This window comes from Vulpes lagopus, chromosome 5 (genome assembly GCF_018345385.1).
Source record: "Vulpes lagopus strain Blue_001 chromosome 5, ASM1834538v1, whole genome shotgun sequence".
NCBI lineage: Eukaryota > Metazoa > Chordata > Mammalia > Carnivora > Canidae > Vulpes > Vulpes lagopus.
In genome coordinates this window covers 24554139-24572555 of record NC_054828.1, presented here as the reverse complement: position 1 = coordinate 24572555, position 18417 = coordinate 24554139, and the positions used below count along the sequence as shown (strand labels likewise).

The 18417-nt window shown below is 39.5% G+C and overlaps 1 protein-coding gene across 3 annotated transcripts in view; it reads left to right on the top strand.

The window, feature by feature from the left end:
• IL1RL1 (interleukin 1 receptor like 1) overlaps window positions 1-18417 on the top strand; it is a 69163-nt gene that overhangs the window by 32668 nt on the left and 18078 nt on the right. Inside the window, exon 1 of one of the 3 annotated variants that reach the window (XM_041756227.1) lies at window positions 17526-17633. The exons of the other annotated variants lie outside the window; for them this stretch is intronic. The gene's annotated coding sequence lies outside the window, so the exon portion shown is untranslated. Of the gene's footprint in view, window positions 1-17525; window positions 17634-18417 lie in introns of those variants that run through there. 3 annotated transcript variants of the gene reach the window in all.

Genomic DNA, 18417 nt, shown 5'->3' with positions numbered 1-18417 from the left:
CACACATGCACACCCACAGGCAATGAACATGTTGCTGTTCTTCCGGCAGTGCCAATCTGTTCTGCTTTCAGATGAATGAGTTTGGCCAATTTTTATCTTTCCTTTCATGTCCTAGAGTGGCGAGTTGCCACAGATGTTGCTCTGCTTTCTCTTAGAGAAGCATTGCCTTCTGTTGGTTCTGGGGTGCTCCTGTTTAGGGCAGTTACCTCCAAGGAGTCCAGTCAGTTTTAGTGAGTGTGGCCTGTGGGAAAACCATACTTGGAGTGTACCATCTTCAGGCCGGGGAAGAGAGTCTGGAGGGGATTGGGCTCTTGCCTTTCCCAGTCTCCTAGTCTTTCCCTGTCAGTTGAGGGCATCAACAGGAATCTCCGAATGCCTCATTTTTCTGAGCCCTTGCAGCTAGACGGACGGTTAAAGAGAAGTTTTATGAAGCTGCCATGGCTGTGAGACCCCTCTATCTTCCTTCACATAAACGTGTTGCATCTTGAGAGACATTGGTCTCCTTGAACTTCAAATTGCTTAAACTGTTGATAGAAACATTGAAAATGCCATCAATCATCTTGATAATATTAAAATATGTAAGTACCAATGCTGAGAGGATCTTTGAAAGATAAATTCCACAGCAGAGTTGGCCCAAGTTTCTTAACAAGGCTGTTTCAACACTCATATGATGGTAAAGGATATCAAGAGATCTAGAGTTAGGGGAAGCCAGTAGCTCAATCATGCCAGAAGGATTTTTAGAATTCCACTCCTGAATGAAGGTGGCTTGCTAGTCTCTCAATGACCTACCCTATTTTTAAAATATATCCAGATTGTTGCAAATTTGTGTCCAATTTAAACTCAAAATTTTCAGATTTGTAAAATGCTACTTTCCCCCCACCACACCTTATTTTTTCTTTCGAGAGTTTACTTCCTTAGGGTCATGAGAGAGTCTTACAGTTCTTTTACATCTTTCACAGTGCCCAACACCATGTTGAGTGCATCAGTAAGGACTGTTTGGTTTCTTGTTTGAGCATATTTTCCCCAGGTCTCAAGCAGGGGCCAAAAAATAATAGATGACCTCATGTAAAAAGCATGTTCCATATCAAGATTATGTAGTGTGAAATTAAATGCTGCTGTCAATTTTCATCTTTTAGGTATAGTAACCATAGGTAAGGATAAGAGGTACTCTGACTCCCTTGTTGAGACTGGGTTCTTGAAGCAAGGATGAAAAAAAGTAAACAAATTTTGAAGTGTGTGTGTGCACGAGTGCATGTGCACACATGTGCTTAGTATACTTGTGGTGGGAATAGGTTGAGTCCATGATAGGGCAGGAAGCCATTTGGTATCCATTAATATCACTGACCGTTTTTACAGATTTTTTCATTTCATATTGATAACAATACCCTTTGCACAAAAGTTTTAGAGAGAGTAAGGAATTTACCCAACGTCTTACTGCTGGTAAGAGGAAACCCAGTACGTATCTAAAGCTCATGCTCTCTCTGCCATAGCAGAGAATTCCTTAGTAGATGATACATCCTGATTATTTGAAAGTCACCAACATTTTGAAACAAAAATCATGTAAATGATTAGTGCTGGTTCATCCAGAGCTCTAATCATTGTACTATGTGTTCAAAGATCTGTATTACAACTTTCCCTGGTGGCACAGGGAAGAAGTTCAATGATGGAGGCTTTGGATTCTGGGTTTTTCTTGTAGAGCCTGTTGCCTTGGGTAAAGTAATCCTCAGCCTTTCTGGCCTCTAATAACGCTGTGAGAAATGCATGGGATTGCATGTGTAAAGTGCCTGCACACAGAAACAGGCGCACACTTAAGTACCTGATATACATTAAAGTTTTCTTCTTTTTTAAAAGATTTTATTTATTTATTTGAGAGAGAGGGAGCATGAGCGGGGGGTGGGGGAAGGGGCAGAGGCAGAGAGAGAAGCAGATTCCTCACTGAGCAGGGAGCCCAATGTGAGGCTGGATCCCAGGATGCTGGGGTCATGACCTGAGCTGAAGGCAGACACTTAACTGGCTGAGCCATCCAGGGCTCCTGTTTCAGAGTTTTCAAGCCATTCACACGGAGGCACCAGCAGCAAAACTTGCTACAGGAACATGCACAGTTGCTTTTGGACCTGCAGCTTTCAGGAAGTTACAGCTGCCAACTCACTTTCAAGGCACTGAATGACCTGCCACCTACATGGAGATAGGAGGTTTTGCTGAGAAAGTCACCCACAAGGGAAGCAAAGACTACTTAAGGTGAAATGTAACCATCAGCAGAGATAGTGTTAACATCAAGAGGGGAGCATCGTCAGAGATCTTTGAAAAACAGAGATGTGGTGAAAACTGTAGTGCATTTGTTAACAGCACTATTCATGAATTTTAGCTTATCAAGAACCTGGTTCCTATGATAAAGAAAATGGAGATTTTTAAAGAAAAGTGGCTATTGTGTTAAACAGAGGTCTATTAGACAAATTGATGTTCAGAGTTAAAGTCTGTTGGGAGAGAGTTGGGGAAAGAAAGACCTTGAGTACGACTCGTTGATGGTAAGTGCCCTTGGGTTGTTTTTTAAATACTTTCATCTCAAAGGGAATGACATTTTAAAGCAAAAATTTACGTTAAAAATAATAATTGCTATCCATTTTTTTGTTTATAAGAAAAATAATGTTACCAATGAGGAAAATCAAGCTAGAGATCGACAGAGTCTTTGGTAGTCTTGTTTGTATAATATGGAACTTTGGCCTCATTTGTTGGAAAGTTCTGGTGGAGGGTGGGAGAGCAAAGGGAGCCTCGCAGTGTACACACAGAGTGTGCATATATCAGCTATTCTTTCTGGAGTACATGAAAATCCAGATGTGGAATCTTGTCTGATGGTGACAGGGGAAAGAACTCAGGGAGGAAGGAGCTCTAGGGCCGTGGGAGTGAAGGAGAGACACATGGTGTGGGAGGCGAAGTCAGCCATCAGGGTGAAGGAAACACAGCCTGGAAAACAAGTGGTGGCGGATACAAGGAGGAGGGCAGGGGTGAATAACTGATTTCAGTTCACAATTATCAGTAGCCTGTTTGGAGGACTTGTTTGGTGGCTCTATTGTCTTTCTCACCGAAGGCTGCCCAACCAAGTGTGTAGATCCAAAAATGGCAGAGCTGGCCTTTAAAGTTTTACCCACTGAGTGTCAGCTTTTCTTAATAATTTCCTCCAGGAGCAGAGACGTGGGAGGTGGGCTTCCCCATGGCAGCGCCGGTTCTTTTACTAGCATCGGAGGTCAAACTGTCTGTGTGTCATTGTCCCCCAAATATCAGTATGAACATTGTTATTCCATTTTTGCTATTCTATGTAGAGTATCTGAGACATAAAGCTCTGGGGTTGCACAGAATTGGATTTAATCCCTGTTCTTACACTTAATGTGATGCATGACTCTAAGCAAATCATCCAACTTGTTTTCATTTTTATAGTCCTTACCTATGAAATGATCATGTTAGTACTATTGTCAGACTCTGAGGGTAGTTTCTAAAGATTAAATGGATGCAGAGTACTTAAGTTCAGTACCTAGCTGACAGTAAATACTGGGTAAATGTCAACCCCCATCATCATCATTATTTGTTTTCCTTTTCCACTCTGGGATCTCTTATGTCTATGTCCTACAGACCAGCTGCCAGGGATGCTGATTTGGGCTTTACAGAATCCCCAGCAAGTCATCAGGTTCTTTCTGTTCTTAATAACTGGTTGTTTAGATGCGGTGATTGGTCCCAAAGTATCTTCCTAACTGATGCCTCTATTTTGGAGACATGGGCCAATAGCTCAAGGGGACCTGGGTGTCTGGTTTTCAGACACATGCTTCTCTGGGAAAGGAACTCTTCATCTACATCCTCCAAAATACTCATCCTATGATTGGGAGGGTCTGTCATTTTCTGCTCACCCCTCCACCTTCCCAGTTTTCTGTGAATGCAGAGATGGACAGCTTCAAAGGAGAGAGTCTCCAAAGTTCTGGGTGACATTGATATATAAACGCAAATGCACTGTGGTGGGTAGGCAACAAGGCAGGAGTCTCCCAGCAGGGGGATGCTGAAACTGTGTGAGTGTAGCCCGTGTGTGTATGTGTGTGCAGGTAGTCGGGTGCTAGTTCAGGGTGAAGGGGAAAAAGACCCTCTTGTCTGGATCAAAACTCTGACAGCCATCAAGTCCAGGTTTCAGAAAGAAGAAGGGAAAGGGCCAGCTGTGTTGTCTGGATTCTAAACAGGGGCCTTTAATTCTTTTTTTTTTCTTATTTTATGTAGTAAAAATCTTTAATGTGAGACCCACCATTTTAATGAAGTTTTAAGTGTGCAATCCGGTATTGTTGACTAAAAGCAAAATATCGTTCAGTAGATCTCTAGACACTATTCATCTAGTTTAACTGAAAACTTATGCCTGTTGAGTACTAACTCCGATCTTTTCCCCCTCTCCTGAGCTCCAGGAAACACCATTCCACTCTTCGGGTCTATGTATTTGACTATATACATCACTGGAATAATGTAATATCTGTTCTTCTGTGACTGGTTCATTTCACTTCTCATGAGGTTCGGGCTGAGTATTATTCCATTGTATGTACACACCACACTTTGATTACCTGTTCATCCCCCTATGAACTTACATTGTTTCCATACCCTGGCTCCTGTGAGTAGTGCTGCAATGAACATGGGAGGGCTAATATCTCTTTGACATCCTGATAAATAAAAAATACCCAGAAATGGGATTGCTGGATCACTAGTTCTGTTTTCTGTTTTTAACTTGTTCAGGAACCTTCATGTTATCCTTAGCAACCGTACCATTTTGCATTCCCACCAGCAGGGTACAAGGATTCCAATTTCTCCACATGCTTTCCAATCCTTATCTTTTGTTTCTTTGATAATAACCATACTGACAGGTGGGAAGTGCTATCTCATCGTAGTTTGGGTTTACACTTCCCTGATGGTTAGCGATGTTGGGCATCTTTTCATGTACCTTAGCCATCTGTAGGTCTTTGGATAGATGTCTATTCAAGTCATTAGCCTATGTTTTAATTGGGTTAGTCTTTCTTACTATTGAATTGGAAGAGCTCCTTATATATTTTGGGAATCAATTCCTTCTGAGACATATGATTTGCAAATGTTTTCCTCCATCCCATAGGTTGCCATTTCATTCTGTTGATCATTTCCTTTGCTATGCAGAAGTTTTTAGAGCAGTGTAGTCCCTCTGTTTTTCTCTCGATTTTTCTCTATATTACTATGCTTTTGGTGTCTTATCCATGGAATCATTAGCCAAGGCCAATGTCCTAAAGCTTTCCCCTTGCATTTTCTTTTAGGAGCTTTCCCGAAAACTGAGTGCAGACTCTGGGGGTGGGGATTGGAGATGTGAGGTGATGAAAGGGAGCTGGGTCAGGGGTGGGGAAGCTCCAGCTTGTCTGGGACATAACTGTGTTTAGCACACTTGTAATAGCATAGCAGAAGCAGCAACAATAATAATATATTGAGTATTTGCTCTGTGCCAGGGCCTGAGCCAAGTGCTCTTCATGTACCATATCCTGTTGTCCTTATAATTGTTCTGTGAAGTAGGGGAGAAACCTAGCTCTGGCTGATTCAGATCCTATGCGTTCAACTCCTATGCCCTGTGAATGATGGTGAGAGCTTGGGCTCACTGCAGCAAGACTGAATATGAGCACAAAAAGGGTTGGGTTTAGTCTGTGGGATTGGCTCTGGAGCCATGTGTGGCCCAGCCCCAGGTGAAACAGGTCAGTGCCCTGATGGAAAAACTACATAAAATTGGTTGGTGCAAAAAAAAAAAAAAGTTGGTTGGTGTGCACCACAACGTAACTGAGATATAAACAAAACCTTATACCTTATTTTCTGGATGGATGGATAACTTTGAATTTCAATAACTGCAGACCCTACCCAAGACTATTTATGACAACTTCCTTAAAGTGACTCCAGTGTGGATATTAGGTGCCAGTGTGAGCCCACTGTAAGCTGGCAATCCAGACTTCCTCCCATGTTCCTCTCAGAAGCCCTGTGGTCACAGTGTTAAAGGGACTGGACTCCTCTGTGCACTGGAGCCTCCACACTCTCAGCCCTACTCACGCAACTGAGGATCTCAGGGTGGAGGCTTATCCCCAAGGAAAGGAAATGAGGTGATGTGAATGCATCTGAGGTTGCTGGTCCCTCTCTGTGCTCCTCATGCTCTCGGCCCACTCCGGACCGACCAGCACTTTCTAAAGTCCTCTTCACCCTGGGTCCTTAGTTGGCCAGGAAATATCAGCCACTCTCTGCTGGAAGCAGAAGTCTTCAATTCACCATCAGAGCGGTAAGCTTCAATGCTAAAAAATACCAGTCTCTTGAACCCTGAGTTCGAGAGAGACAAGTTTCCTTGGGTTTTACTACTCTGTAGGAATGGTAAGCAGAGAAGTAAAGACAAAGTGTTCAGTTGTGAATTCCCTCATCTTTTTTCTCCCTTTGTGCAGGGCTCTGAGAGTTTCTGGGCTGGAATGTTCAAAAGTGCCTTATCTTTTTCCATTTTGATTTTTTTGAGGTGGGGGGTGGGTGGCAGGAGGTAGGCATTGTTTCCTGGAAATTTAAGCATGTTACAATCAACAAGTCTCTGTTAGGTCATTGCTAACATAAATATCAACTTTTAAAGGACATCAGAGAAATTACTTTTCTAAAGATAAAACAAAAGATTAACATTTTCCAAATGTGATCAACATTAAGCTTTATAAAACAAAGACGTTTTAAAATAAATCATGGTGACCAAACAAATGACCTTAGAATGACTTTGCCTCCTGCCATCATTAAGGAGTATTTTGAACCAATCAGAGGTTGAATTCAAACATGAATCTCTTGGCTTTTCTTTTTGCTCTGTCCTTTGGTATATGTTTGTTCCCACTTTAATTCTCCCTTCCTTCAATTTCTTAGGGTTTGTGCCATCCCTGGCCTCTGAGCCAAATGCAGAGCTAATTCATATACCTCCTATTTTTAAAAAAATATTTTATTTATTTGTTCATGAGAGACACAGAGAGAGGCAGAGACATAAGCAGAGGGAGAAGCAGACTCCCTGTGGGGAGCCTGATACAGGACTTGATCCCAGGACCGCGAGATCACGATCTGAGCCAAAGGCAGATGTTCAACCACTGAGCCACCCAGGCATCCCCCCACTTCCTATTTCTACTTCCACCTCTATAATGAAAACATCCTTAAATATGACATCTTTACAAATAAAAGGGTTTAATTTAGTATCAATCTATTTGGAGAGGAAATTAATCTTCATGCTTACCTAACTATGTCTGTTCATTTGTTCAATCAAAAGCTATTTATTAACTACTCTGGGATATGTAAGGGAACAAAACAGAAAAAAATATATATGTGATGTATAAGTCAAGGATATTGTGTGTGAGAAGGTCATAAAAGCCATGGAAAAAATAGAACAGAATAAGGAGACTGGGAATGTAGGATTAATGGAGGCAGAAGGTAGACCTCATTAAGGAGAAAGTGAGGGAATGAGTGGATAGATGCCTGGTTTAAGGGAATCTACGATAGAGGAATCAGGTGGTACAAATGCTCCGAGGTGGTGGCAAGTGTGGGGTGTTCAAGGAAGAGGGAGGAGAAAGTTGTGCACGGAGTTGAATGAGGGTAGGGAACATGGAAGAACCCAAATCAGAGAAGTGTAAAGGGTGGTATACCACGGAGGGCCATTTATCCATTACAAAGAACTTGGCTTTCACTGAATGAAAGAGAAGTTTTGAGAAGTGGAGTGATTGAAAGGGCCATGATGGTTTCTGCTCCGAAAATAGATTTTAAGAGCCAAGGGAAGGACCAAAGAGATAAATTTGGAGGCAACTGCAAAACTGCAGGCAAGAATTGGGGATGGCCTGCACTACTGGCTAGGGCCATGACCCCCTTGTCATGGGGTCACATGCTTGGGCCCTGAAGATACCTGTAAAGTAGATTCATCAGGACTTGCTGATGGATTAGGAGGAATGTGTTGGGGAAAATAATAAAGCCCTGCCCATTCCCCACCAAATTATGCCAAGCAGAAGAAATGAAACACAGAAGAGTACATATTACGCATTACACTTCTATGAAGCTCAATAGTTGGCTAAGTAACTTATGCTGGGAATCATAAACCATGTGTTTGAGATGGTAGGAATTTGATGGGAAACGTGTGGGTAGGAACTTTCTGGGAAGAAATGCTTTCTTATGGTGTTGGGATGGCAATTACATGAGTGAGAATAGTCATTAAATCAAATTCAACATTTAGACCTGTGGTTTTAATGGAGTGTTAGTTATTTCCCAGTAAAAAAAAAAAAAAAAAAAGTAAAATAAAATAAAGTCATATTCTCCCACATATGTAATCCATTGGAGGCTTTGCCAGTGTTTCGTCATCAAACTTCCTAAAATAAATGATTTGTAGGGAAAATTGTTAATTTTGGGGTGGTGGGGGGAAGGAGAATGATTACCAGCGTGTCATCAGTGTATAGGTGATGTTTGAAAGTAGGACACTGCTCGGGAGGTCATCAAGAGAATGTGACTGCTGCTTGACAATCAAGCTGTAAGTCAAAGGCTCCTCACCTCTTCCCCTTTCCTTGGAATGTGGGTTCTGCTTGCTTTCTCTAAGGCTGCTCCAAGGGCATACGCTGGAGAGAGCAAGTAGTGCTGAGACCATCTGGCTTCAGCAAGGACATGGGGGTATTCACTGACAATGACAATAGCATAATGCCTTTACCATTTCACCTATTTATTAACAAATTGATATTTAAAGGAACAAGTAGTGCAGTGTTCCCAAAGTGGGTTCAGATTCTATCGAGTTGTTTACAAAATAATCAAGCAAACTAACCAAACAAGAAAAAGAAACAAAGAAATAATTCTAAGTTAAGAACTTATTTTAACTTATGCTGAATTCTCAACACTTCCCCAGTGTTTTACACAGAAAGATCCAAATTTATCTTTTAGGGAAAGGTGAATAACTCTCCGCAGGGAAGTCCATGGTGAAAATAAGAAGTTGCTCTTTTTGCTCACTTATGGTTTATCTACTTGCGCTCTTGGAGATCTCAGTCTCACAGGCTTAATTTCATCTATATGCTGACAACTCCCAAATTTATATCCTTAGCCTGAAAGTGTTTCCTGAACTTCAGGAGCAAGTACCCCAGTATTGACTTGCCATCTTTAGTCGTATATCTAATAGTTGTATGTCAAGCTGAATATGTCCTACACCGAGCTAAGCTTATTCCAAAATCTGTTCCACCTGCAGTCTCCCTGTCTCAATGAGTAGTAATCCCTTTGTCCAGTTGCTCAGGCCACACCTTGGAGTCACCTTTGGCTGCTCTCTTTCTCTCACATCCCAGATCCTATCCATCAAGAAATCCTGTCTGCAATGGGTCAACATATATCCAAAATCCAATCTTCTCTCACCACCTACACTCCCATCTCCCTCTCATCTGGATGACCATAGAGCCTCCTGACTTGTTTTCCTCCCTCATCCCTTGTCCTCCTTAAGGGTATTTTCAGCACCCATGCCATTCCTTGACTTAAAATCCTCTAACAATTTCCCTCTCACTGAGTAAAAGTTCGAGTACTCAAGATGACTCATGGAGCTTTGCAGGATTTGGTTGCCAGACCTCTATCATTTCTTACTCCACTCAAGCCACATGGCTCCCTGCTGCCCCTCTGACACACCAGGCCTGCTGTGTTGGGGCCTCCACATTGCCTGCCCTTTCTGCCTGTATATCAAATGTCCCCTTTCCTGTTGTCCTTCTCAGGCCCTCTACTTAAAATTTCATTTCTCCAACTCTCTTTCCTTCCCTCCTCTGCTTTCCTTTTCTAATGGTAACACCATCTAAAATCTTTTATAATTTTTTTTTACTTATTTATATTGTCTGTCATCTTTCTTTTCTGCCAGGATGTAAATTCCATGTGGGCAGTTATTTTTGCATGTCTTTGTCTGCTGCATTTGGTATACTAGATATCCCTAGTATCTGAAGCAGTTGACAGACTAAGAGGCCCTCACTGGGCAGTCTGGGTTCAGCATTCTGCTCTTCCAAGCCCTGTTGATGCAGAATTGGTATACAGGACCATGCTAATTATTAAAACACTGAAATATTTTCTTACTGATGAGTCAGTAGCCCCTACCTCAGCATCCCTGTCCCCATAACACCCTCTGCTGTACTCCCTGGGGCCTCCCCATAATCTAGAAACCACAGGGTTAAGTCCAGCTCCTTTGCAGTGGTGGGTGTCCTTGCAGCTGGTCAGTGCCTATGTGATGTTGCTTCTGTCAAATATTTCAAGCATCACCTTTGCTCTCACCTAAGAAATGACCAATAAGCCTAGCTAGTTGGTTAAAATCTTAGATAGAAAAATTAAAATAAATTCAGAGAGAAAATTTACCTAAAAGTTTTTTTTTGTCTTTTTTTTTTTTTGTTGTTGTTGTTGTTTTGGAGAAAAAGACCACAGAATTTGTTTTGGACAACTTGTTCCTGGAATCATTCTCCCTCACTCCCCTGCCCCCAAATTAACAATTTTCCGTACAGATCATTTATTTTGGAAAGTTTGATGATAAAACACTGGCATGGTATCATGGTATCCCAGAAATGAATCTCGGTCTCTTTACTTCAGTGCAATGCTGCTTTTATTACTTACGTGGGAGAATATGACTTTATTATTATTTTTTTTTACTGGGAAATAACTAACGCTCAATTAAAACCACAGGGCTTAAATGTTGAATGAGATTTAACGATTATACTCACTCATGTAATCACCATCCCAAACACCATAAGAAAGCATTTCTTCCCAGAAAGTTCCTACCCACCCTTTCCCCATCAAATTCCCACAGTCTCAAACATATAATTTATGATTCCCAGCTAAGTTACTTAGCCAACCATTGAGCTTCATAGAAGTGTAATGCGTAATATGTACTCTTCTGTGTTTCATTTCTTCTTCTTGGCATAATTTGGCAGGGAATGGGCAGGGCTTTATTATTTTTTATTTTGCAGTGAACTCAAATTCACTGGATGTGACCTTGTCGAGATTCATCATGATCATGGTATAATATCAGTGATTCCTTTTTTAAATTGCCTTTTCTTTATCCATTCTCCTGCTAAGAGACATTTGAATTGTTTTCTGTTTCTGATGTATGAACACGGCATTCATAAATATTCTTTTGTAAGCTTTTTTAATGGACATGTGCTTTTACTTTTCTTGGGGAAATACTAAAAGTGAAAATGTGAAGGCACAGAGTAGATGTTCCTTAACTTTTGGTTTTGTTTATCAACTCACTGAGATGTACATGCAATAAAAAGAACACATTTTAAGTGTAAAATTCCAGAAGGTGTGGCAAATGTACACCGTATGATACTATCATCTCAATTCAGATATCATCTCATAAATTTCTCTTATTCTCCCTTATAGTTAATTGACTCCCACAGCTGCCCTCCCATTAACTTTGCAGTTTTAGACTATTATATAAATGGAATTGTACAGTGTATATTCTTTAACTCCTGTCTTTATCACATAGCCAGTTTCTGAAATCCATTCATAGTGTGTTCTTCCTTTTTTTTTTTTTTTTCTGAGTAGCACTCCATCATGAGAGAAAAGTAGTTTATCTATTTGTGTGTTGCTGGTTATCAAGATTCTATGAACATTTTGTAGGCATATATTTTGGTTTCCTTTAGGTAAATCCTTAGGAGAAGAATTTCTGAGTCAATGGTAAGCAGTTACCGAATGGTTTTTCAGTCATTTATCATTTTGCCCTCCCACTAGGGATGTGTGGGGGTTCTAGTTGTACCACATCTTTGCCAACACAGTATTGTTGGTCTTTGTAAAGTCATGAAATAGAATCTCATTGTAGTTTTGATTATTTACATTTCTCAGATAACTCATGATTTTGAGCATCTTTTTTATGTGTTTGTTGGCTATTGGTATATTTTGTGAAATTGCAGTTTGTCTTTTTCTTATTTTTTTTTCTTATTTTTAAAATCAGGCTATTTGTTTACTTCATATTGATCTAGATGAGTCAATTATAAATTATAGATACAAGTCTTACATCAGATGTATAAATTGTATTTTGTCTGCACGCAGTTTGGCCTATTCAAATTTTAATGTTGTCCTTCATTTTGATACAGTCTACATTATTAATTTTTCTTTCATGTTTACTGATTTTTATATTTAGTCTAAGAAATATTTGTCCTAGTCCAGTAGGAAAATTATGAAGATTTTCCACTGTGTAATTTTTTACAAATATTATCCATTTTATTTTTATTTCTGTGTATAATGTGAGGTAAAGATATGTCTTCCATCTGTCTTTCTATCATTATTTCTTGGAAACTATGTTTTCCTTATAGACTTATGTTGATGCTTTTATCAAAAATCAATTTTCTGTATGTTTGAATCTATTTCTGGACTCTTTTTCCTGATCCTTTGATCTGTATGTTCATCCTTATGCCAATACCACACCATTTCCATTATTATAGCATTATATTAAGTCTCCAAGTCAGGTAATGTAATTTCTCCAACTCTGTTCTTATTTTTAAACAACATTTTGGCTATTCTATACACTCAAACTCTCAGGTAAATTTTAGATTTCTCACAGAAATTATAGATGCTGATTCTAATGTTGGGAAAATAAAGGCCACCCTGGCCCCAGGAGAAAGAAAGAGATACATTAAGTAAATGAAGGATAACACTTGCAGGCTGTAGGTTATAAAACAGTCATAAAGTGTTAGTCTTGGGGGATTTTGGTTATAATTTAGTCATTACACATATGTGAACACTTAAGACTGCTGGCTAGTTTTCATATGGCCAGCATCTCTGTTTCTCCCTTCTCTCTGTTCTCAGTCCTTCTGGCTTGAAGGAGACTCTCTCCTTGGCCTCTGAGGTTCCCATGGGATGTTCCAAGAGTGCCTGGGGCCTCACCTCACCGTGAAATAGAACAGAAAAGCCAGGGTTTCAAGGGAGAGATGTACAAGCCCAGCACAAAGTACATTGCTCCTGTTGAGATTCATATACAAGCCTTTCCTTTCCAGATCAAACATTTCAACACCTAGTCAGTTGTACCAGGTCATTTAACAAACATTTTTAAGCATCTACTTTGTGCTGGGCACTATTCCTGCATGAGCTGTATCAGTGGACAAAACTCACAAAAAATACCTACCTTTCTGGATCTAATAATCTAATGGTGGAAAACAGAATACAAGCAAGAAACATAGTTCATAAGTAGAAAATTAAAAGTTGATGGATACCCTAGTAAAAGGCCAGAGCTGGATAAGAAGATAAGGGATGGGGGAGGAAATATTGCCATTTACAGTCGATTGGTCAGATACTCAAATGAATGCTTTGACACCAATGTTCATAACTGCGCTATTCACAATAGTTGAAGGTAGAAGCAATCCAAATGTTCATGAATGAATGGATCGATAAACAAATTGTTGTATATTCATACAATGGAATATTATTCAACCACTAAAAGGGATGAAGTACTGATACATTCTTTAAGATAGATGAACACTTTGAATACACTATGCTAAATGAAGGTACTTACCAGATGATTCCATTTATGTGGAATATTCAGAAGAAGCACATTCATAGAGGCAGAAAGCAGACTGGTGGTTGCTAGGGGCTGGGAAATGAAAGGAAGGGGAAGTAATTACTAATGGGAGTGGGATCTTATTTGGAGTGATGAAAATATTTGGGAACTAGACAGAAGTGGTGGATCCACAGCATTGTGAGTATACTAACTGCTACTGAATTGTCGCTTTAAACTGATTCATTTTATGTATTGTGAATTTAAGCTCAATAAGAAAAACATTATTCAGAAGCAAAAAGAAGGAAAGAAAGAAAGAAAGAAAGAAAGAAAGAGAAAGAAAGAAAGAAAGGAAGAAGGAAAGAAAGAAAGAAAGAAAGAAAGAAAGAAAGAAAGAAAGAAAGAATGAGAAAGAAAGAAAGAAGAAAGAAAATTAAGCAGTTAGGGTAAGTCTTTTTGAGAAGGCACCACAAGAACATTGGCTTTGGGGAGGTGAGAGAGTTAGCTTGGTAGGACACTGGAAGAAGCTGTCTAGACAGAAGGAAGAGCAAGCATACAAACTGCACTGTTGTGTTCACAGTTGGAAAGGAGGAGTTGGGAAAATGATGAATAGCCTCAGATTGCATGGGCCCTCATGGGCTGTAAGAGGGTTTGCTCTTCCTCTGGGTGAGTTGGGAAGGTATTGGAGGCCTATACGATCTGATTGAGGTTTTAATAAAATTTCTGGAGCCTCTTTATTAGGAACAGCCTGAAGAGGAGAACTGGTGGAAGAATGGGTAACTATTATAAGCTATTGTGGAAGTCTAGGTGAGAGATTATGGTGGCTAGGGAGAGGAAGGTGGCAGGGGAAGTGGGGAAAAGTGGTTACAAATAGGATGTGTTTGAAGGCTAAACCTATAGGATGTCCTGATAGGTTGCAGATCAGATGTGTGAGAAAAAGAAGAGTCTACCACACATGGTGAGTTTTGGCTCAAGCAACTGGAGGGTTGGAGTTGCCATCACTGATATTGAAGAAGACTGTGGGAGAAGTTGCTTTTCTTAGGGGTAGGCAGGGAAAGAGCATTGAGAGCTCCTAGAGTTTGAAGTGTGGCAAAGAAGAATCAAAAGATAAATACTTTGCCCACGGTGATGCAGTGGATGGTGCTGCCCACAAAAGCCTTCTCCCAAGACCGCCTATCACCACACAGGACCTGTCCCCCCATCTGTTACAGGTTCTACAAACACCCATCAGGAGAAATGGGAGGAAAGTGACATCCAAAATACTCTCTAATGAAACGGGGCAAAGATTTACTCTGCTTATTCTTGTGTTACTGAGTGAGAACCTGACCCACTTGGATTCATGTATGTGTAACATAACAAAAATGTCCTCACTTTTGACTTGGTTTATAGTTAAGAACAGCCCATACATAGCCAGGTCTGGAGTATGATACTTACATCATGATTTAGTTATGATACCAGGCAAGACAAATGGAGAAGTCTTGCACCATATCTTGTCAGTTATGAAATATTTGAGTGCCATAGGCCAAATGCAAGTTGCTAGCTATTACTCTGAAAAATAAGGGCTTTGGGTTTTTGTTTATTTTTTTTTAGCAGAAATGCCAGAGAATTAGATCATAAATAGGGACACACTAGATTTCAAAATTATAACCCAAAATCAGAGGACAGAACAAAATTGTGGCCAAATTAGGTGAGATTAATTTTTATTTATTTATTTTTATTTTTATTTTATTTTTATTTTATTTTTATTTTTTTATTTTTATTTTTTGAGATTAATTTTTAAAATGAAAAGTAGTTCTGAGAAATCTTAAAAAGAAGGTACATGCTAGAGAAACAAGCAGATACTGAAAGCTTTCTGCTTGATAGAAGTTAATGAGTGCTCAAAATCTCTGTTTTATTTATTAGTTAGAAGCCCTTGCCTTTCACGTTTTGTCTGACTGAGCTATTATGACTTACCATATGTTTATGTTGGATGGTGTCATAGTAGTGAGCAGCCAAAGTGGTTTTAGTTATTTATAAAAAAGAAGCTTTTGGGAAATTAGACTAGCTTATTTTGTTTAATAACCCAGCCCATAATTATAAGAAAGAAAGCTTTACGGCTCTATTTTTTTTCTTTTTTAGTTGATATTCAAGAAAAAAAAGAAGAGAAAGCCTTGGCTTTGAGGTTCAACAAGTTTGGTTTCAACCCTAGCCGCAAGTGAATGAGTTTGGTGTGATGATTTAACCAGTCTCATCCATAGCTTTTATTTTAGTCTATAAAATTTGAATGGAATTGATAAAAAACACTTCAGTACTTTGAGTGGAAGGACTTAATCATTGAGTGAATTACTAGATTATCTTACAATAATCATTAGATTTTACTAAATGCTTCTGTAAGGTTTTATGATCATGTCAAAATTCTAATTGAAACCTTATTTTTAACTAAGAAATCTTATTTGAAACTAGAAAACCCATGTGGTCTAGTCTCACGAAGAAATGCCTACATTTAATCAAAAATTTTTAAAGATATTTTAGTATGAGAAATAAAAGTTCATCTTCAGGTATAAGAGCATTTAGGTTCATATTATTTTATTTAACAAAATGCTATCTAGAGTTTAACCATGCCCTGGGCACTTTTCCAAGGTCACCTGCTCCTGATTCTGTTATCTCAGCGTGAAACTCATACGATCTTAATGATGAGAGCTTGGACAACTAAATTGAGAATAGAAATAAGCAGACCCAATCCCTCAAATTGACACCAAATGTCACATGATAAATCTCCTAACCATGACAAGACTTTGCATTTCTTCCTCTCAGAGCCTGTGACTGATGTCCAAATTATGTCTGAATCCCCATGCAGATGGAAATGCCTGCTCAAGAGCATTGTCAGCCACAATGCTGGGGGGAGAGAAAATCTATTAGAACCCTTTGTTAGCAGCACCTTCTCTCACCACCTTACTCACTCAGTGGCAGTGTGACCTCGTGGTTAGGTGTCTAGCCTTTAGAGACAGCCTGCTTGGGTTCTGTCTCTTAGCAGTATGTGACTTGGCCAAGGCACTCAACTTTTCTGGGCCTAAGTGTTCTTATCTATAAAATGGGCATTATAACAATAGCACCTGCCTCCCTGGGTGTTGTGACAATGAAGGAGTTAACACATGTAAGTCACTTAGAACAGAATCTTGGCACAGAGTGAGTTCTAGATAAAGCTTAACTATTATCATTATATTATTGTGTGGGTCTGCGATTAGTCCCTGAATCCTTTGGGGATGTGATAAGTTCTAAAAATGAGTTGCATTTACTCATAATAGAGTCACTCCATCTATGCATAGCTGAAATCTAATTTTGCAATTAACATGTGTTTTGCATGGAGTCGAAGAGTTGAAGGTATGGTCTTCCTTATAGGGCTTCCCATGGTAACCTTCTTACTCATAGTTTCCCTCTATGCTCTCGAACTCGTTAGAAAAATTTCCCTTCTCCATCCAAACTGAAATGAGTCCCTACAGGGACTTAGAACTGAGGAGCTGAGATGCCGGGGAATCTGGCTTTGGATGAGACGATGTCACATTCTGAACCACAGACAGAGCATTTACAAACTTCCGGAAAGTCCAGCTTCCTTCTTGTTGCTTCTCTCCTCCTTTGTTTTTGGAACTGTCTACATCAAGGCTGCCAAAACTAGATGAGCTTGCTTGGCTAATATCTGCCAAATGAAGTGTTGAGGGATATCTGGAAAGGCCAACCCAAAGCGCCAGGATTTCAGTATCATTGAGAACCCGATGAGTAATAATATTAGGGCAATAAACAGCCAGTGTTATTTAGTTTGAGAAACTGATGCTAAAATAAGAGGAGGTAGTTTGATTATTTCCTCTTAAGGCATTACTCAGTGTTGTCCTTAGGTTTAAATATTTATGTACCAAGGTCAAGAATTCTTGGTACATGATGCACCAGGATTTTTGAACAGTCATAAATCGTGGCTAAAAATCAAACTTCAGTGTGGGTGGAGTGATGAATTTCAGGACATCTTTGAGTGTCTCCTCTTCAAAATATAAGAGAGAGAGGCCATACACCTGAGAAGTCTTCAGGGCAAGAGACTCGGGAGCTGGAAACTATTCCTTGCTCAGTCACAGACTTGGATTTTATTCCCTTCTGCCTTTCAGTTTGGGTAAGCCTCAATTACTTATCTAAAATTTATAATAAAAACTTGTCCATATAAATAATAGGAAAAGTGCCAACAATTGATGTTTAGAGGAAATGTGCTTTCTTGAACTATATATATTAAGGGATGTTGTATCTGTCGCTCTGTTGGCCAATTTCTGTATTAGTTCAATCGCTCCCGTGCCTTTTTAAGAAAAAAAACATCTAGTTAAATTTTTCTTTTGGTGAAAGGAAAAAGAAAAGCATGTAATATTTTTCACAGACCTTCGACAATTCTTAGAAAAACTTTGGTGAATCTTGGGGACAAGCTGAGGCAGGGACACATTTTGTGTAGTGTCTAGGGCAATCACTTGATTAACACTTTACCAATCACTTTCCTATTTTTTTAGTTGCTTTGTGATGACTATTTGTGTATGTGTCTGCATGTGGGTCACACATGTGTGCAGGCAAGTCCCCAGCCTGTGTGGATATCTGTGGATTTATGTTAGAATTTATGACATTGTATTTTCTAGGGTCTGTTGAAATATAGTTTTAATTTGTTTCAGAAATGACAACTACTTTTCTTTCCTCCTAATTCAGCTTCTTCCAGTCCATCCTCATGATACTATGAAATAGTACAATTATTGCAAGGCCTCTGCTGTCCAAAGTTTCAGTAGGAATAAATGCAATGTTTCATATCTGAAACCCTGCTGTTATACATATTTCTACCTAATGAATACCTGTTGATTGATGAATTCTCCTAGGGGGTATTGAACAAGTAAAAATCATGGCAATTTTGCTTGTGATTCTGT